This window comes from Polypterus senegalus, chromosome 4 (genome assembly GCF_016835505.1).
Source record: "Polypterus senegalus isolate Bchr_013 chromosome 4, ASM1683550v1, whole genome shotgun sequence".
Lineage (NCBI taxonomy): Eukaryota > Metazoa > Chordata > Cladistia > Polypteriformes > Polypteridae > Polypterus > Polypterus senegalus.
The window spans coordinates 114,530,698-114,548,664 of NC_053157.1; the positions used below are offsets into that span (position 1 = coordinate 114,530,698).

General features: G+C 38.6%; 1 protein-coding gene and 1 long non-coding RNA gene across 2 annotated transcripts in view; one reads left to right on the forward strand and one right to left on the reverse strand.

Annotated features, from left to right (window-relative positions):
- scfd2 (sec1 family domain containing 2) overlaps nt 1-17,967 on the reverse strand; it is a 585,419-nt gene that overhangs the window by 400,703 nt on the left and 166,749 nt on the right. The gene's annotated exons all lie outside the window — the stretch shown is intronic.
- The window catches only part of LOC120527602, a 229,231-nt gene that overhangs the window by 198,025 nt on the left and 13,239 nt on the right, over nt 1-17,967 (forward strand). The window contains exons 2-3 of the long non-coding RNA XR_005633381.1: nt 14,524-14,603; nt 15,402-15,704. This is a non-coding gene — a long non-coding RNA (uncharacterized LOC120527602). The remainder of the gene's footprint in view (nt 1-14,523; nt 14,604-15,401; nt 15,705-17,967) is intronic.

Consider the following 17,967-nt stretch of genomic DNA (forward strand, 5'->3'; position numbering starts at 1 on the left):
CGCTCATGTGCTCACCTCCAACTTGTCACTTGAGTCGTTGGCTGCTTTTCTATATATAATCCACCAAGACACCCGACCACAGTAGTAGTGAGGTGGGAGGGGGCTGTGTACAAAGGGTTGGGACGCAACCAGTGGAGGGTATGAGTCGCACTTAGTGGGAATTCCATGGTTTGCAGCCCGAATGGGGTTCAACGGCTTACCCACGCCGGGTAGACACACACTCAATGTCATGCATAATTATTTATTGAATGCTAAACACTTCTGGAAAGACACGGTTGTCTAAAACGGGTTGATGTGAGAATACAACAGTAAGTGAATGAAAAGATGGAACTCTGGAGAGAGCAAAATACAACACAATAGTGAACCCGCAGCATAACAAACGCCGCGTGGCTCAGGCGTGCATGTGGACTCTACCACAGACGAAAGGGAGTAACTGGGTGGTCGGTGAGTTTTGCGTCCGGGCAAATGGGCAGGCAGTGTGAATGCCTAGAGAGCGAGGGTAGACGCCGGCTGGTGAAAAAGGAGTGTTGGTGGGCAGGAAAACGTCTTCCGTGTTCCTGCAGGAGCATCTAAGAAGGCGCATGTTTGTCGCGGATGTGAATAGCTGTATGTAGCGTGTAAAACAGTTTGCTATGGTGCACGCTGTGCGTGCGTTGTAACCGAAAAGTCGGTTTTTAAAGACTGCTTACTTCATTGTGCTTTAACCTCAGTTGTAAAGGATTGTTTTAAGGATCCCATAGGATACCCCTTGCAAACCGTTTCACACACTGCATATGGCGATTCACCTCCGTGAGAAACATGCCTCTATGAACAGTCAACGTAGCTCGGAGGTGCATGACATGCACATGACATTAACCTGACCTGCACTGCATGTGGCCTCTACGACAGACGAATATAAATGATGCCATTTTTTCTGTGTTGTCGCGTCTGAGTTGGTGGGCGTGGCCCTGCGAGTTGTCATCGTATCAAATGGTCTTGGAGTTGGTGGGCGTGGCTCCTTCCTGCGTGCGCCATAAGTGTCTCACTTGTCGGCGGCTTAGTGAAGCTTTCCATGGTTGTCTTGCCTTAGTGAGTTATATATATAGATAGTACAGTATTGATATTATGTATATAAGCTACTAAAAAACTATTTGTTTTCCATTGTATCACCGTTTAAAAGAGGGTTTCGGAGGAGTGACCGTGTCCCCTTAGGGTATGTTAACCCCTCTCTTCACAACGTGAGCAGCAGAGATGCGAAGTGACACGTAGTGCAGGCTTTGGTTGACAAGCAAAGCAAGCAGGCCCTAGTATGTTTTAGATTAATTACCAACTCTAAACTGGTTTGGTGTGAATAAATGTGGATGTGAGAGTGTACCTCAAGATGCACTGGCCATCCATGAAGGGCTTGTTCCTTACCAAGTAAGCTAAGAGGGTTGAGTAAGTGAATGAACAAATTACATCAGAAAATGCACACCACCATACTGTATATTCCCACCTTGTATTTTCATCTAAGCAGTTATTTACTAAATAAAATCCATTATCACAGAAACATGATTCAAGGCAGGAAATCATTTTTAAGGAGCAATTTGACTCACTGACTGAAATAATGGGACATTATATAAAAAATGAGGAGGCATTGTGCAAAATGTACAAAACAATATTTTACAGTTGTGCTTGAACGTTTGTGAACCCTTTAGAATTTTCTATATTTCTGCATAAATATGACCTAAACATCATCAGATTTTCACTTAAGTCCTAAAAGTAGATAAAGAGAAACCAGTTAAACAAATGAGACAAAAATATTATACTTGGTCATTTATTTATTAAGGAACATGATCGAATATTACATATTTGTGAGTGGCAAAAGTATGTGAACCTTTGCTTTCAGTATCTGGCGTGACCCCCTTTGCAGCATTAACTGCAACTATATGCTTTCGTAACTTTTGATCATTCCTGCACACCGGCTTGGAGGAATTTTAGCCCATTCCTCCGTACAGAACAGCTTCAACTCTGGTATGTTGGTTGGTTTCCTCACATTAACTGCTCGCTTCAGATCCTTCCACAATATTTCGATTGGATTAAGGTCAGGACTTTGACTTGGCCATTCCAAAACATTAACTTTATTTTTCTTTAACCATTCTTTGGTAGAACGACTTGTGTGCTTAGGGTCATTGCATGACCCACCTTCTCTTGAGATTCAGTTCATGGACAGATGTCCTAACATTTTCCTTTAAAATTCTCTGATATAATTCAGAATTCATTGTTCCATCAATGAAGGCAAGCCGTCCTGGCCCAGATGCAGCAAAACAGGCCCAAACCATGATACTACCACCACCATGTTTCACAGATGGGTTAAGGTTCTTATGCTGGAATGCAGTGTTTTCCTTTCTCCAAACATAAAGCTTTTCATTTAAACCAAAAAGTTCTATTTTGGGCTCATCTGTCCACAAAACATTCTTCCAATAACCTTCTGGTTTGTCCAGGTGATCTTTAGCAAACTGCAGACGAGCAGCAATGTTTTTTTTGGAGAGCAGTGGCTTTCTCCTTGCAACCCTGCCATGCACACCATTGTTGTTCAGTGTTCTCCTGATGGTGGACTCATGAATATGAACATTAGCCAATGTGAGAGAGGCCTTCAGATGCTTAGAAGTTACCCAGGGGTCCTTTGTGACCTCGCCGACTATTACACGCCTTGCTCTTGGAGTGATCTTTGTTGGTAAACCACTCCTGGGGAGGGTAACAATGGTCTTGAATTTCCTCCATTTGTACACAATCTGTCTGACTGTGGATTGGTGGAGTCCAAACTCTTTAGAGATTGTTTTGTAACCTTTTCTAGCCTGATGAGCATCAACAACCGGTCCTCAGAAATCTCCTTTGTTCGTGCCATGATGCACTTCCACCAACATGTGTTGTGAAGAGCAGACTTTGATAGATCCCTGTTCTTTAAATAACAGGGTGCCCACTCACACCTGATTGTCATCCTAATGATTGAAAACACCTGAATCTAATTTCACCTTCAAACTAACTGCTAATCCTAGAGGTTCACATACTTTTGCCACTCACAAATATGTAACATTCGATCATTTTCCTCAATAAATAAATGACCAAGTATAATATTTTTGTCTCATTTGTTTAACTGGTTTCTCTTTATCTACTTTTAGGACTTCATTGAAAATCTGATGATGTTTTAGGTCATATTTATGCAGAAATATAGAAAATTCTAAATGGTTCACAAACTTTCAAGCACAACTGCATCTTTTCAGAATAGTGAAAAAGCCCATATTTTAGTCTCATCAATACAAAAAAAATAATTTTTATTACAAAAATTTAAAAACATAACTAATAAGCAATACATTGAATCAATCAAAAGGAACATGCTTCATTTAAGTCAGTGAAACCGTCAAGTGTTTCATATAGAGGATAAGCTTGCTAAAGTTAAAAATAAGTGGGCCCACCAACATCAACCGATAGCATGATTCTGTATTACAATAATCATGTTTATTTAAGTATATTAATAGGCATCTACAGTTCTATTTATTTATTTATTTATAGTGGCATTGCACGGGTAAGTATTTTTAAGCTCAGCTCCATTTGTCTGCTATTGTGTCTTCGGTCTTTTCTGGTGATTCACTTGCTTTGAGCCATCAGGTGGCACCATAATTGAAAACGTTGTAAAAAGGAAATACAAAATTCCAAAGATACCCACAGGGTCAAAATTTTAATTTACGACATAGTCTACAGTCTTACTCAGATTAAATAAGAGAGGTATGTAAATGTTTGCAGAGACTGGGCCCAATGGTTTGGATTTGTTAACCAAACATTGTTAGGTTTCAAAATTCTTTTGGGACCCCTCCCCCACAAACAGGATAACATGGCAAAGCATGACTGCTGCGTCTGTGGAGGGCTGCTTGTCCATCACCAAGGCAATTGCAGGTTTGAAGTGCAGTAGCACAGTCGCGCAAGTAACTACGAGCTGATCGCGGTCACACTATAAGCGCCTGTCGTTAATGGGTGATGCAAGGAACATTATAAATGCAGGGAACAGTATAACTTGGCCAATGACCTGGTCCCGACCCTGCCCTTTTGCTGTATCTATGTATTGGAGAGTGGTAGATCCCACTACAATAACTGTGCTCTTCCTGTTTCAAATAGAATAAAGCAGGTTTTGCTAAGGACTGAGACTCAGCCTTGTGTTTTGGGGTGCAAGACAGTGACTCATGCGTCACAATATATTTACAACTAAAAATGTTGAGCTTTAAATTAGATTTGATTTATTCATGTTATTTGATGTTCTCTTATATCCATTGGGTTTTGTGGGTGATGCTCCAAAATGTGGGGCAACCCTGACATTACCACTCCAGTGACTGAGCTCAAGAGTGGTGTATTGAAGTTTACTGGGGTCTTGGGAGTTTTCTTTTTACTTTTTGCTCTGTTTCTTGGATTCTTCTTTCAATTAGTGTATTGGGTTGTCTGTTACAGTGGACCCCAACCTTATTGACACCAAGGACCACTTTACTGGAAGCAAAATTTTCCAGGGACCGGTGGGGAGGGAACTTGGGAGAGTTGGTGGATTCAGGGCGGGTTCAGAGGGCAATTTTATACACAATTTATATTATATTTCTATTATTATTAAGTTATTGTAATAGAAATTATACAACTTACCATAATGCAGAATCAGTGGGAGCCCTGAGCTTGTTTTCCTGCAACCAGACAATCCCATCTGGGAACAATGGAAGACAGTGACACATGAAGTGTGTTGCTTATGTTCAGTCTACTCCGTAATCTCGTTTTGGTTTCTGTCACTGCAGAAAACGCTGCCTCACAAAGATAGGATATTGGAAATGGAAGCATACTTTCAGTGCTTTTGTGGCAAACTCAGGATATTCCGCCTTGACTTTAATTCAAAACTTAAGGACATTTGAAGATGTCTCAAATATAATTTTAAGGCCACCATCGTTTGCAGCCTCAAGCAGTTGATCCTCTTCAAGCACAGACAAAGCTGATTTACTTGGCTTATGCACAAATGGGTCATGGATCCGTTCCTTCCCATTTCTGGGTTTTTTGTGGTTGGGAAAAATGCTCAAACTCTATTGAAAGCTGAGATAGGTGATCATACACCAGCTGGGAGAAAGAAGGGCCCTGGCTTGGTATCTTTAACAACCTCTGCTAACATTTGAAACACATCAAAAATCCCAATATTCAATTTATCTGCCAATTTCAACAACAGGCATCTTCTGCCTCTGCTACACATGTTGCTGCTCCACCACTGCCTCATATTTTCCTCCTCAGACTTCTCCAGCACTCCTCCAGTCTGGCTGGATACTGAGTCTGCAGAGTGGGTAAAGGTGGGTTGCCCAATAGTGCCTGTATGCCTGTTCATATTGTGAGATTTCTGAACTCTTTTTGGACCCCCCTCCCCCCAACCCAACAGGAACGTCACACTGAAGTGCGTCCCAAAGTGCAACAGAAGCAAATACTAAAAGATCGTGGTCGCGCTATAAGTCCCTGTCTTACATCCCAAAACACGAGAGTGAGTCTCAGTACTTTAGCAAAACCAGCTTTATTCAGCTTGAAACAGGAACAGCAGTGTTATTTATTGTAGTGGGATCTGCAACACTCCTATAAACAGATATAGCAGTCAGGCAGGGTCGTGGCCAGGTTATTGGCCAAGTAATCCTGTTTTCTGTATTTACAATGTTCCTTGCATCACCCATCAAAATCTTTTCTGTTTGCTTTGGTGGAGAGATGCAGTAGAGCTGTGAGCCTGCTGTTGCCCCGACAACAGATAAACAGTCTTCCATAGACTCGGTGATCGCACTTCGGCGTGTTGTCCCGTTGACGGAGCATCACTGAACCACATAAAAACTGTCTTCAAATGTAGCAGTTCGCATACATTTGCAACCTGAGATTTTTCTTTTTTTTTTGCATATAACAAAGACATATGCATCACATTTGTCATTCTAACAGATTGCACATCACAAACATTAATACTGTTATCATTTTTTCGTGTCTGCTGTTTCTATAAGAGGGTGACAATGACTTAAATTCTAGCGGATGTTTTTCAAATGCTGATGAGCAATAAGCAAAAGGTATCTCTGAAAACAACAGAAAACAAAAACAGCAAAAAAACAGTACGAGGAAAGTTTGAAGAAAGAAAATTTTTTTACAATGTTTCTGTTCAGGGTTCGTTGTGCAAATGTGCACAACTGAGCTGCGACACCAGAACTGCTCTGTGGATGATTCATTTGAGCATTTCAAGGTCACTTCATTGTAATGAAAGTATCTGCTGAATGTACTTCATAGTAACAAGATTTCTATAGACTCGTGTCATATGGGGAAACTGTTGGGGCCATAAAAATACTTTGTTGTAATACTCTCTCACCTCAGTCTCTCTGCTCTTTCTGCGCCGCTGCAAAGCCCCGCCCACCTAGCGTTCTGAAAAGTGTCCTCAGTGAAGGGGACAGCCATTTTGCTGTAGCCCTTCACTGAGTGAGTCTCCGTTGCCAGCAGTTCTCTCGTGGCCCGGCTGTCAGACGGCCACAGCCCGCTAGTGGGCCGCTGACCCCTGGTCTATTACACAACTCTAACTCCTTTTTGCTCTTTCAGCATTCTTCTTATATGTTCTTGTTTTGAATAAACCTTTTAATTCATAAAGAATATTTTGACGAATGTTTTCCTAAGCCAAATATTTTCCATGGCTGTTATTTTCCTTTGAGAGACACTTTGGGTCAATTAAAAATATTTTTGAAACTTTTTGAAGCTTTGACCCCTTTTTAGGTCCAAGGCCAGCCATTATACTTAGAGTTTAAGCTATTTAACATTAGACCTGTTCCAGGCAGGCAGAGGAGGCCAGGCCTGTTTTGTGGCTATATTGGGACACTGTGCTATGAAAATGGCACCGTCATTCAGATGAAATGTAAAACCAAGATCGTGACTCTCTGTGGTCATTAAAGATTCCTGGGCGTCCTTCGTAAACAGTACGGTGTATCCTGATGTCCTGGCTGAATTGTTATTCTGACCCCCTAATCATCCTCTGTCTGACTGGTTAACTATCTCTCACCTCTTAACAGCTAACGTGTGGTGAGCGTACTGGCGCAAAATGGCTGCCGGTGCATCATACAGGTGGATGCTGCACATTAGTGGTGGCTGAAGTGGCTCCACTGTGTAAAGCATGTTGAGTACCTTTTATCCAGCTGATGAGCTTTTGTCATAAGTGACCCAAAACACATATGTCCCTGGCTATGTGTGGGCTCTACATTTGATGCAATGACAAATAGTATTGGCTTTGGTGACTAGTTGTGCCCTTAAACCAAGGAGGCTTTAAATGGCAGATATGCCAAATCAGTCCTTCAATTGCCCACTTGCAAGGCAGACTAAAAGCGGTCGGGATTGTCCTTCCGTCCCATGAGTGCTACGCAGGTGCAGAGTTTCACACACGCCCCGTCCATTTTGCAAAGCACAATGGGATTTGTAGTCTTGTTTTTCCAGGTAAAAGATGATTTTCTACTCCAGACTGTGCGATATCTTCTTACTACTTGCAGCTTGCGGTACGAAGCTACATGATGTGAGCAGAGTTCTGGTGCTCCCATCGTTCCCTTGCTTTTGTGCGCGATGCGCTGGTAAAGACAAAATTATGTCTCTGGAAATAATTAATGTTGATGGAGTACAAATGCCTCACCGCGTAGTAAATATCAGGGGGGTTCAAAAGGGCGACCTCAAAACAGAAAAAAAGTTTACATTTCATCACAAAAATAACAGAAACTATGAGTATTAAAGTAATACCGCTCAAATGCAATATAACCAAATTAATGAGTTTGTATAAAATATCAAATTGATCTACATATTGAATTGCCTTCAATATGTTGGTCGCCTTAAAAGGCGGGTCAGCCTAGTATGCTCTATTATTGTACGAAGGTAAAGTACTTGCAAGTAAAATTTTCACTATACATATGACAATAATATTACTGTCCTCCTACCAGTGATCCCACACTCATAAATGAAAAATATAACTTCCTCAGCTCTTAACCCCAATCACAATGTGCTTTATAGACAAAACTAAATTTCAGCACAGCCTTCCAGTCAAAGTGCAGGTTGGTTTAATAAACAACAATTTGTAGATCTAAATCAAATCAGGTGTAATAACCAAGTAACCTCTGGCAGACACAGGTAAAATGGGTTACGGAACCCTTCCTTACTGGTCCTTCTAATTTTGTACACTTCACTGACATGCAAAATCACAACTTATCAATACAGAAAGTGCTAATGCACTGGCAGATGAGCAACACAGGTGCACATGGAAGGAAGCAGTGGTGAAGTTATAGTCAAGCAATAAACAAACAAATCAGAGAGAAAATTTACTTTTAGTGAGACGAAATTTACTGTAGTGTGTAATATGGACACAGTAAGATGAGAAGTGTCAGAACTTTCTTGCCTTCAGGATACAATATGATGAGCACAATAAGCAAAGTTTGTCAGTATTTATATATTAATGTCAATGTGAGTGATCTCTTACTGCTTTAATCAAGCATTGATGCGGTTAGTTGCAGATGGGCTACTCTTCCTGCTTATAGGTGCGTTGTTAGGCTGGTGGTACACATAGCAGTATGTTGTTTAACATTTTAGCTTTTGTTAGAGAAAATTATGCAGGTTTTTAAAACATTGCATTTAATACCAAAGGGTTTCAGTTTTTATACATTTTCTCTTTTTTATTACTAGAGTGGGAGTGACATGGTTGTGACTTTATGACTTTAGGCATGAGTGCTTTTTGTGCTGTTTTAGTATGTTATATTTCTTTAATACTGTAATTTTAATGTACACATTCATATTACATTGATTTAATGTGGTTGTTCACAGTACTTTTAAATGCATTGTACCTCCATTTCAAAATATGCAGAATCCCTCAGCAAATGAATCATCAATATTTGTAACATAGCCTTTACATGGGCCACTTATTTTGATATTTTATGTATTGAAGGCGATAGCCAAGCACGTAAATTAAGAATTGGCACCCACTGTGTTGCATAAATAGGATTTCTATAGTTGAATAACTTTACCCCTTCCACCATACAAAATCCTTTTTTTTTACTTTATTCTTCTTTTCACACATCAAATTGAAATGGCTAAAAACAAACAAACGCAAAATTAACTGCATGTGAGAAGCTACCTTATAATTCACTTTGCATTTGCCCTAGCTCTGAGAGACAGAGAGTGGGCACACAGTGTGAGGGCAAGAACAGAAAAAAAGGAAAGGAATGCACCCTAATAGCAGACAGAAGAATGCATGCTGCACATATAAAAACCCAATATTAAAGCACCAACCAGCTACATATGTATAGAACATAGCTGTTGTATCATGCTAGCAGACATTCCTAGAAGCACAATGTGATCCACGTGACCTTTCAGTGCATAACAGAATTACCATAAATTCTGCTTATTTGGATTTCCTCTAATTTAACACTACTAAGTTCAGATGCCTATTACCAAGAGTTTAACTTCACTATTCAGAACTGAATATACAATGACATGAAGCATTCTTTGCTTAGTCTGAAATGACACATCACACATGTACAAATGTCTCTATTATTTATTTTAAAACCAGTAATGTATTAAACAGTGCCCATATTTAAACTATCTGAACACAGACAGGTAGACTACAATGTCGTAAAACATGCAGTAAACTACCAGTGGCATCTGAAATCTGCAGCTTTGTGGTTTCAAGCCAGCTTTTTGCGACCAGGCCACCCTGCCCGTAATGCATCAGAAATGATGACTGTCCTCAAGTAAACCGACTGAAATCACCCGTCTGTTCTTAATTTCTGTTTTTCTTAAAAACATATGACTGTTTCAAAAACATCTTTGCAAAAATAAAACTTCATGCTCGTTACTGTGTTCTCAATGATGTGCCACTTAAAGTTTTGTTTAAACACTGTTGTCACAATGCTTATAGACAAAGCAAAACTCAAGTTATAGGGAAAAAATAACTTAAATCTGATTTTCTGGTTTAACATTCTGTATAAAAACCAGTTCCACTATTTATGTCTAAATCATATGCTCAGTATATAAAGGAAGGTGTTTATGCCCTTTGAAAATTCATTTCAGCAGTTGAAGTTAATCGTTTGCACAATCCCTCATCTTGTAACAAGACTTACACTGCATGCTTTAATAAAAGTGAAAATGAACAAAACAGTTGCTTACATTGAAAATAGTGTCATACTTTCACTCACTTTTGAATCAACAAAAATAATTAGTAATAAAGCTTCTAATAAATGCTGAAAAAGGACTGAATTAAAGAAATAAGTAATACGTGTTTTACAAATGTTATCCTTCCTATTATTTAAAGTTATTTTTTTCTCAATAATGTATTCATTTTATGCAACTCTGAGACAGGAGAGTGGCATATTTGTTAGTGCTGCTGATGTGGACTTACAGGGTTTTCTGTGGCTCCACTCATTTCCAAAACACAGATGGGTTAGGTTAAATGGTGGCTCTATATATTAGGTATACTATACATGAATGAGTCTGAAAATGTGCCCTACAATGGCTGGTTTCAACCTTGTGCCTGAAGATGCTGTCTGCATGTCTCCAAATATTTAGGGCACATGGTTTATTTTTTATTCAGTATTATTTTTTTTTTTTTGCTAAAATTGTTGCTCTATTAAATGGTGATTCCATCTTAGATGATTATGTGAAAGAACAAATTCAAGAATTTTTTCAAAAAAGTGATTACTGTATTCCTTTAGCCAATTTAAAAAACAAAAATGCCTTTAATAGATTACAAGGAGATCTGCCTCTTTGAATTCTCTCTATATTTATAATGTTGTGAGTGCATAACATAAATCATTTCTTAAATGAACACCAGAGTTTTCAAACAAGACTATATGCAATAAATTACCTGTTTCCGTCCAGCTTGGCAAAGTAAGCATTTTTGGGACAGATCTGGACTGGAAATAATTTAATGTAAACCAGGTTTAATCCATGCTTATTGACGCTTTCCTAGCTAGAGTTTGTGCAGTATACTGAGTGTTAGATAAAATTTTCATTCTTAAGAGATGAAAAAGTTTTCATGGTACTAAAAGGAAAAGAAAACATGCAGATGAAAGTGCAACTTGAAACATGGCTTTTGCAGCAACATTTGCAAAAAATACTTCCAATTTCCATTTAAAAAATGTGGTAAAGTAAAATTACCACAGCCATTACTATCAAAAAAGGATCATGCCACACACTTTCCTACTTTTAGCTGCATGGGACACAAATTTGCAAAACCCAAATTACAGCCATTAATTTTACTTCAAATAAATACCTGACCTAAACTGTTATATATAACACTAAAAATATTAAGTTTTAATGATATAATAGTAAGCCAAACAGAAAAATAATTGCTTTGTTTAGATGAAAAAAGTGTAAACAACTGAACCTTCATTCCTGCAACCTTTTCATTTAACTGAAAATATTTCAAAGTAAGGTAATGTTGTCCGCAATATAAAGGTATTTATAACACAAATGAAATACTGTACATTATAGACACTGGCACATTAGTAGAGAATTTGAAGATAAATATTTTTTTCTGACATTCTTAATGCATCTGATGTTCAAATTAATATTCATGATTATACCAAAAACAATCTAGAATGCTGCGGTGGGCTGGTGCCCTGCCCAGGGTTTGTTTCCTGCATTGCGCCCTGTGTTGGCTGGGATTGGCTCCAACAGACCCCCGTGACCCTGTGTTAGGATATAGCAGGTTGGACAATGACTGACTGACAAACTAGAATGACAAAAGAAACAATGATTAAATTATCTTCTAGCTATGCAGATGACTAAGAAACAAGTTACTTCTATATGGACAGTAGATGGCACCATGACATTATTTTTAGAAATTACACCCCTTTAAGCCTGGAAAACTTTCTGAAGTTAATAAGCTCAATGTTTTTAATGTGAGGCCTTCATTGTAAAATAAAAGACCTCCTCAACAAAAATACCATGAAAGGCAGTCAAAGAAAATGTCAAACTTTAACTGAACAATATTATTCTCCACAATAGAAGTGCTACTTAGGCAACCATCACAAATTATGAACTACTGCATACATGATATTACATATTCATGAAATGACACAGTCTGATAAAAGCAACATAACACAAAGCACTTTTTTTAACTCATTAATAATAAGATTTGACAGTGGTACGAAGCATGCATGTGGTACGTCATGTACTGTTCTTGACCCCCTGAGTCTCCCATTTAGATTTAGCACACAGCAACTATTCCCCAAAGGTTGTTGGAAAAGCACAGGGAGAGTGATTAATGACTTTTCTGTGGAGATGTGTATGTTGGGCCAAATGAAGGCCAGCAGATCAGAACATCTGCTTCCAAAGGTCTTAGAGAAGTCTTAAGACATAAACAATGTTTTAGTAGATACTATTAACAGCATTTTAAAGTGGTAACATAAAAATCTAGAATATTTAGCTAAAAGTGTGTTCAGGAAGAAAAAACTCTCCCAGTTGACTTACAGCTAACACATAAATAACTATTCAAGTTTAACCCACGGTGAGAGGGAAAAACAGGGAATATCACTTTTTAAACATGAAGAATACACATGAGATTAGAAAAATTTGTTTCTGGCACCAATGCAATCCTATCATCCTGTCCAAAGAAAACTGCTGAATAAAAAAATAAAAATAGTTGGAGAAGGCAATTTTAACTACACTAGGGCTTGGTTCAAGAGCCAGCTTTAGCGGCTTGTCTTGGCAAGCTGCTCTAAGCCCATCACCCCCCTATGCCGCAGAATGAGTGCAATGACTGAATTCATTATAAAGATTTCTGACAAGATCTTCTGGAAAGTATGATGACAGGTAATGGCCGGAGCTTTTCAGAAAAGCAGATTTGAAAGCAATTCAAGTTAGTTTATCTTTACAAATAATAATAATAAAAATAAACATTTTAGTAACAGAAATATAGCTTATATATGGTCTTGTAGTAAAAAAACAAAATTGATTGGTGCTGGGTATTTTTAATATTTCATAAAAAAAATACATACTGTATACTAGTATAACAAATTCTAAATAATCTATTTTCTGGGGAAAAAATTGAATAATGTGTTGTATTTCATCAAATATGGTAAGCACTGTAGTGCATGATTTCCTAATCAAGCTCATTCTGTTGCAGAGTAGTAATATAAATAAAATAAATTTTGTAAGCATTTAAAAGTGCAAACCATTTTATTTGTTGTCCTTACTAAAATCTCTAAATGTACTTAAATATTCACTGAGATGTTTAAAGAAGCTTATTATAAACTGGAACAAAGTGAATTTACATGTGTTCATCCTGATGAGCTAGCAAGAGAGAATCAATTCTTATACCATCCTTTAAAGGCTTTGTATACTTTTTTAACAGATAAGTGAAACCAGCAGAAAGCAGCATTGTTTCTCCATTCTACATTTTAGGTTGGGCGTCTAAACAATAAGTTCTAAAGGCAATATTAAAAAGTATTCCATCATGTAAAAAGTACAGTTAAGTCTGAAGCTGTAAATAATGGGAACTGACTTTTTAACTTTAGGTGTTTCAAGAAACAACCAGCGCTTTTGGTTTTAGCAGAACACATTTTAGTCAGGATAAAGTGCAGTTTAACATCTTTTCGAGTATATGCCTCAAGAAAATTAACTATATTTTATCAGTCCTTTCATTTCTTTCTAGGATATTGTTTGTTGTGGATTTACTGGATTAATTACCCCAGTCACCTTAGACTAATAAACTAGTTGTTGTCCTTAGTTGGGTCATAAAGCAAGCCTTGTATTTTTTTAGTATTTATCTTTACCTATTCTACCATTTACTCTTAAAATATTAGTTAATAAAAACCCAATATGAATGTGAATTTCCCCTTGGGATTAATAAAGTATCTATCTATCTATCTATCTATCTATCTATCTATCTATCTATCTATCTATCTATCTATCTATCTATCTATCTATCTATCTATCTATCTATCTATCTATCTATCTATCTATCTATCTATCTATCTATCTATCTATCTATCTATCTATCTATCTATCAAGTTGGTCTAACACCCAGTATGAGTGGAGGTGAACATTATGGCATTCTCTGGTTGATGGTGATGGTGATGCACAGCCCCTGTCTGCAACACCTATGTAGACCCTGCATTATGGGGACCAGTTATGGAGTGGCTATTTATTGAGTGTTTTCCTTTCATTAAAAAGCCACTTTAGCCTTTAGTTGTTTTTTTCCTTTTCTTATTCTGCACTCTGTTCTCATTAATACATTATACTGCCTTTGTGCAGACAGGTAAAATGTATTGTGCTATGCCTTATTCTGTTCAGTTTCTATATTTTAGACTGAAATAACTCAATGTACAAGTTATTGCTCTTTTTATACTTAATATCCCTATTTCTTGTTCTGAATGATTTTCGAAGTCATGATGCCCACTGGCAATGGCCAGTTTTAATCTGTCTCTGTTCCAAGCATACTCCAGCAATCCTATATGTTGATCAAATCAATGTTTGTGCCATCTGTAATTTTTTATAGTCTCTCTTTTTTAGTTGGGTTCCTCATATCAAATAACAACAAGTGAAATGTACAAGAAGAGAGGAGGAGTGGTTAGGAGCATGCAGTGATACAGGTGAAAGTTAATTCTATTAAAGTTAATACTGTCAATATTTTTAAAGGTGTCTATTTGTAAAAATAAGGCAACAATTAAATGAGTTCAGATTTTATCTATTGGTGTGCAGAAGAGATACTTTTATTTTTTATCACCAGAAAACTATTAAACGTAGAACCATTATGCACAAAATAAACATTATTATAAAACATGTTGAGAGGGGCAGTCTAATTTTCACCCCAAAACATTCAATAATAAGCCTTGTAAAGTAATTTGCATATTATGAAACAAATACGGTAAACACATTATTTAATTTAATTACCTCTTGAAATGTTTATATTTGAGGTAGAAAACTCTGAAGTTAAAAATTTCATCTGCAGTATCAGTAAACATCTTAAATGATACTAATGCCATAAATCACAATACAATGAAGTCTCATCTGTGCTTCAAATGTGAGGCAACAGATAATCTTGGACCTGAAACCCTGAAATAAGTATTCACAATACAATATGCAGGTTGTTTCTGACTTTGAATTAGTCTTTATCAGACTGATAATACTGTAGAACTACCTTTATTTTGTCGCTAGTCACTGTATGTCCTGCTTTACAGTAATGTCCTCTGTACAGCTTTTAGACTTTATAAATACTAGCTTGCTTCACTCACCAACCCCTCCCCTCCCCCCACAAGCACTATGCGCCATTGTGAATAGGGGGGCTTAACACACCCCAAGGAGACGCGGCCACTCCTCCAAAAACCCTCTTAAATGGTGATATAATGGGAAACAAATATTTTTTTTTTACTTGCTTTTTTCTTTATCAGCTGCTGGCTTGTTGCTGCCGTGCGATCTGCACTTTGCTACGCGCCATTGTGAAGAGGTATATATATTGTGATAGATGAATGGGGACCTTGCCCCACTGGAAGACCTGGAGAAGCAGGGAGAGGAGCAATTCCTACCCCGGGACGCAAGATGGCAGCACTCCAGGATTACATGGGAACCACGGAGCTGGGAAGCTCAAACCTGTGGGAATCTGTAGCTATCACCAGGGGGTGCCTGGATGTTTCCAGAGCCATGGACTGCAGCACTTTCACCACACAAGGAAGTGCTACCGGAACAGAAACCAGGTACACCTGGAATGCCTCTGGGTGCCCATGCAGCAGTTTAGCCACACCAGGAATTGCTGCAGGAAGGTGATCAGGGAGCACCTGGAGCATAACCGGGTGCAATATAAAAAGGGCCGCCTCATTCCATTCAGGGAGCTGGAGTCAGGTGGAAGCGGCAGAAAGTAAAAGTAAAACTAAAACTAGAAGTAAAGGACTGAGCTGTTGTGGCTGTTTTGGTGCATTGTGTTGTGCAAGGAAAAGAACTGTAAAATAAACGTGTGTGTTTTGGTCATCTGGCTGGCTAAGTGTCTGTCTGTGTCCAGGCTTCTCTCACAATATGTTTGAATGGGTTTATGTTTAGATCATTGTGGTAAAAAAAACTCCTAAAGATTTTTTACATTAATTATAACCCAGCATAGCAGGTTGGACGATGACTGACTGACTGACTAACAAATAATGGTACAATGTTGCACGATTTTAGCAAATGGAAAAGATTTATTCAATTATAAAATAAATCTGGAAATTTATGGAAGACTCCTTATGACTAAACTAAATGCAAATCAACAGGATAACTACATTGTAATGCAAAGCACGCAGTGTTTTTAATTGTGGCATTGTTTTTTTGGTCATATTTAAAACCACGACAACCAAATCATCAATTGCTTTTCACTGCGGAACACCATTTTCATGTTGGTTTAATGGCATGAAATATGGCACACAATTTTCATGTCAGTTTCTATTCATTCTAGAGTAATTCAGACTTTTTGCTTTTAATTTTTGTCTGAGCTGCAACTGCTAAACACATTATAGTAAACATTCAGAGCATCCGGAAAGTATTCACAGCGCATCACTTTTTCCACATTTTGTTATGTTACAGCCTTATTTCAAAATGGATTAAATGAATTTTTTCCCTCAGAATTCTACACATAACACCCCATAATGACAACATGAAAAAAGTTTACTTCAGATTTTTGCAAATTTATTAAAAATAAAAAAACTGAGAAATCACATGTACATAATTATTCACAGCCTTTGCCATGAAGCTCAAAATTGAGCTCAGGTGCATCCTGTTTCCCCTGATCATCCTTGAGATGTTTCTGCTGCTTAATTGGAGTCTAGCTGTGGTAAATTCAGTTGATTGGACATAATTTGGAAAGGCACACACCTGTCTATATAAGGTTCCACAGTTGACAATTCATGTCAGAGCACAAACCAAGCATGAAGTCAAAGGAATTGTCTGTAGACCTCCGAGACAGGACTGTATCAAGGCACAAATCTGGGGAAGGTTACAGAAAAATTTCTGCTGCTTTGAAGGTCCCAATGAGCACAGTGGCCTCCATCATCTGTAAGTGGAAGAAGTTCGAAACCACCAGGACTCTTCCTAGAGCTGGCTGGCCATCTAAACTGAGCGATCGGGGGAGAAGGGTCTTAGTCAGGGAGGTGACCAAGAACCTGATGGTCACTCTGTCAGAGCTCCAGAGGTCCTCTGTGGAGAGAGGAGAACCTTCCAGAAGGACAACCATTTTTGAAGCAATCCACCAATCAGGTCTGTATGGTAGAGTGGCCAGATGGCAGCCACTCCTTAGTAAAATGCACATGGCAGCCCGCCTGGAGTTTGCCAAAAGGCACCTGAAGGACTCTCAGACCATGAGAAACAAAATTCTCTGGTCTGATGAGACAAAGACTGAACTGTTTGGTGTGAATGCCAGGCGTCACGTTTGGAGGAAACCAGGCACCGCTCATCACCAGGCCAATACCATCCCTACAGTGAAGCATGGTGGTGGCAGCATCATGCTGTGGGGATGTTTTTCAGCGGCAGGAACTGGGAGACTAGTCAGGACAAAAGGGAAAGATGACTGCAGCAATGTACAGAGACATCCTGGATGAAAACCTGCTCCAGAGCGCTCTTCACCTCAGACTGGGTCAACGGTTCATCTTTCAGGAGGACAACGACCCTAAGCACACAGCCAAGATATCAAAGGAGTGGCTTCAGGACAACTCTGTGAATGTTCTTGAGTGGCCTAACCAGAGCCCAGACTTGAATCCGATTGAACATCTCTGGAGAGATCTTAAAATGGCTGTGCACCGATGCTTCTCAACCAACCTGATGGAGCTTGAGAGGTGCTGCAAAGAGGAATGGGCAAAACTGGCCAAGGATAGATGTGCCAAGCTTGTGGCATCATATTCAAAAAGACCTGAGGCTGTAATTGCTGCCAAAGGTGCATCGAAAAAAAAGTATTGAGCAAAGGCTGTGAATACTTATGTACATGTGATTTCTCAGTTT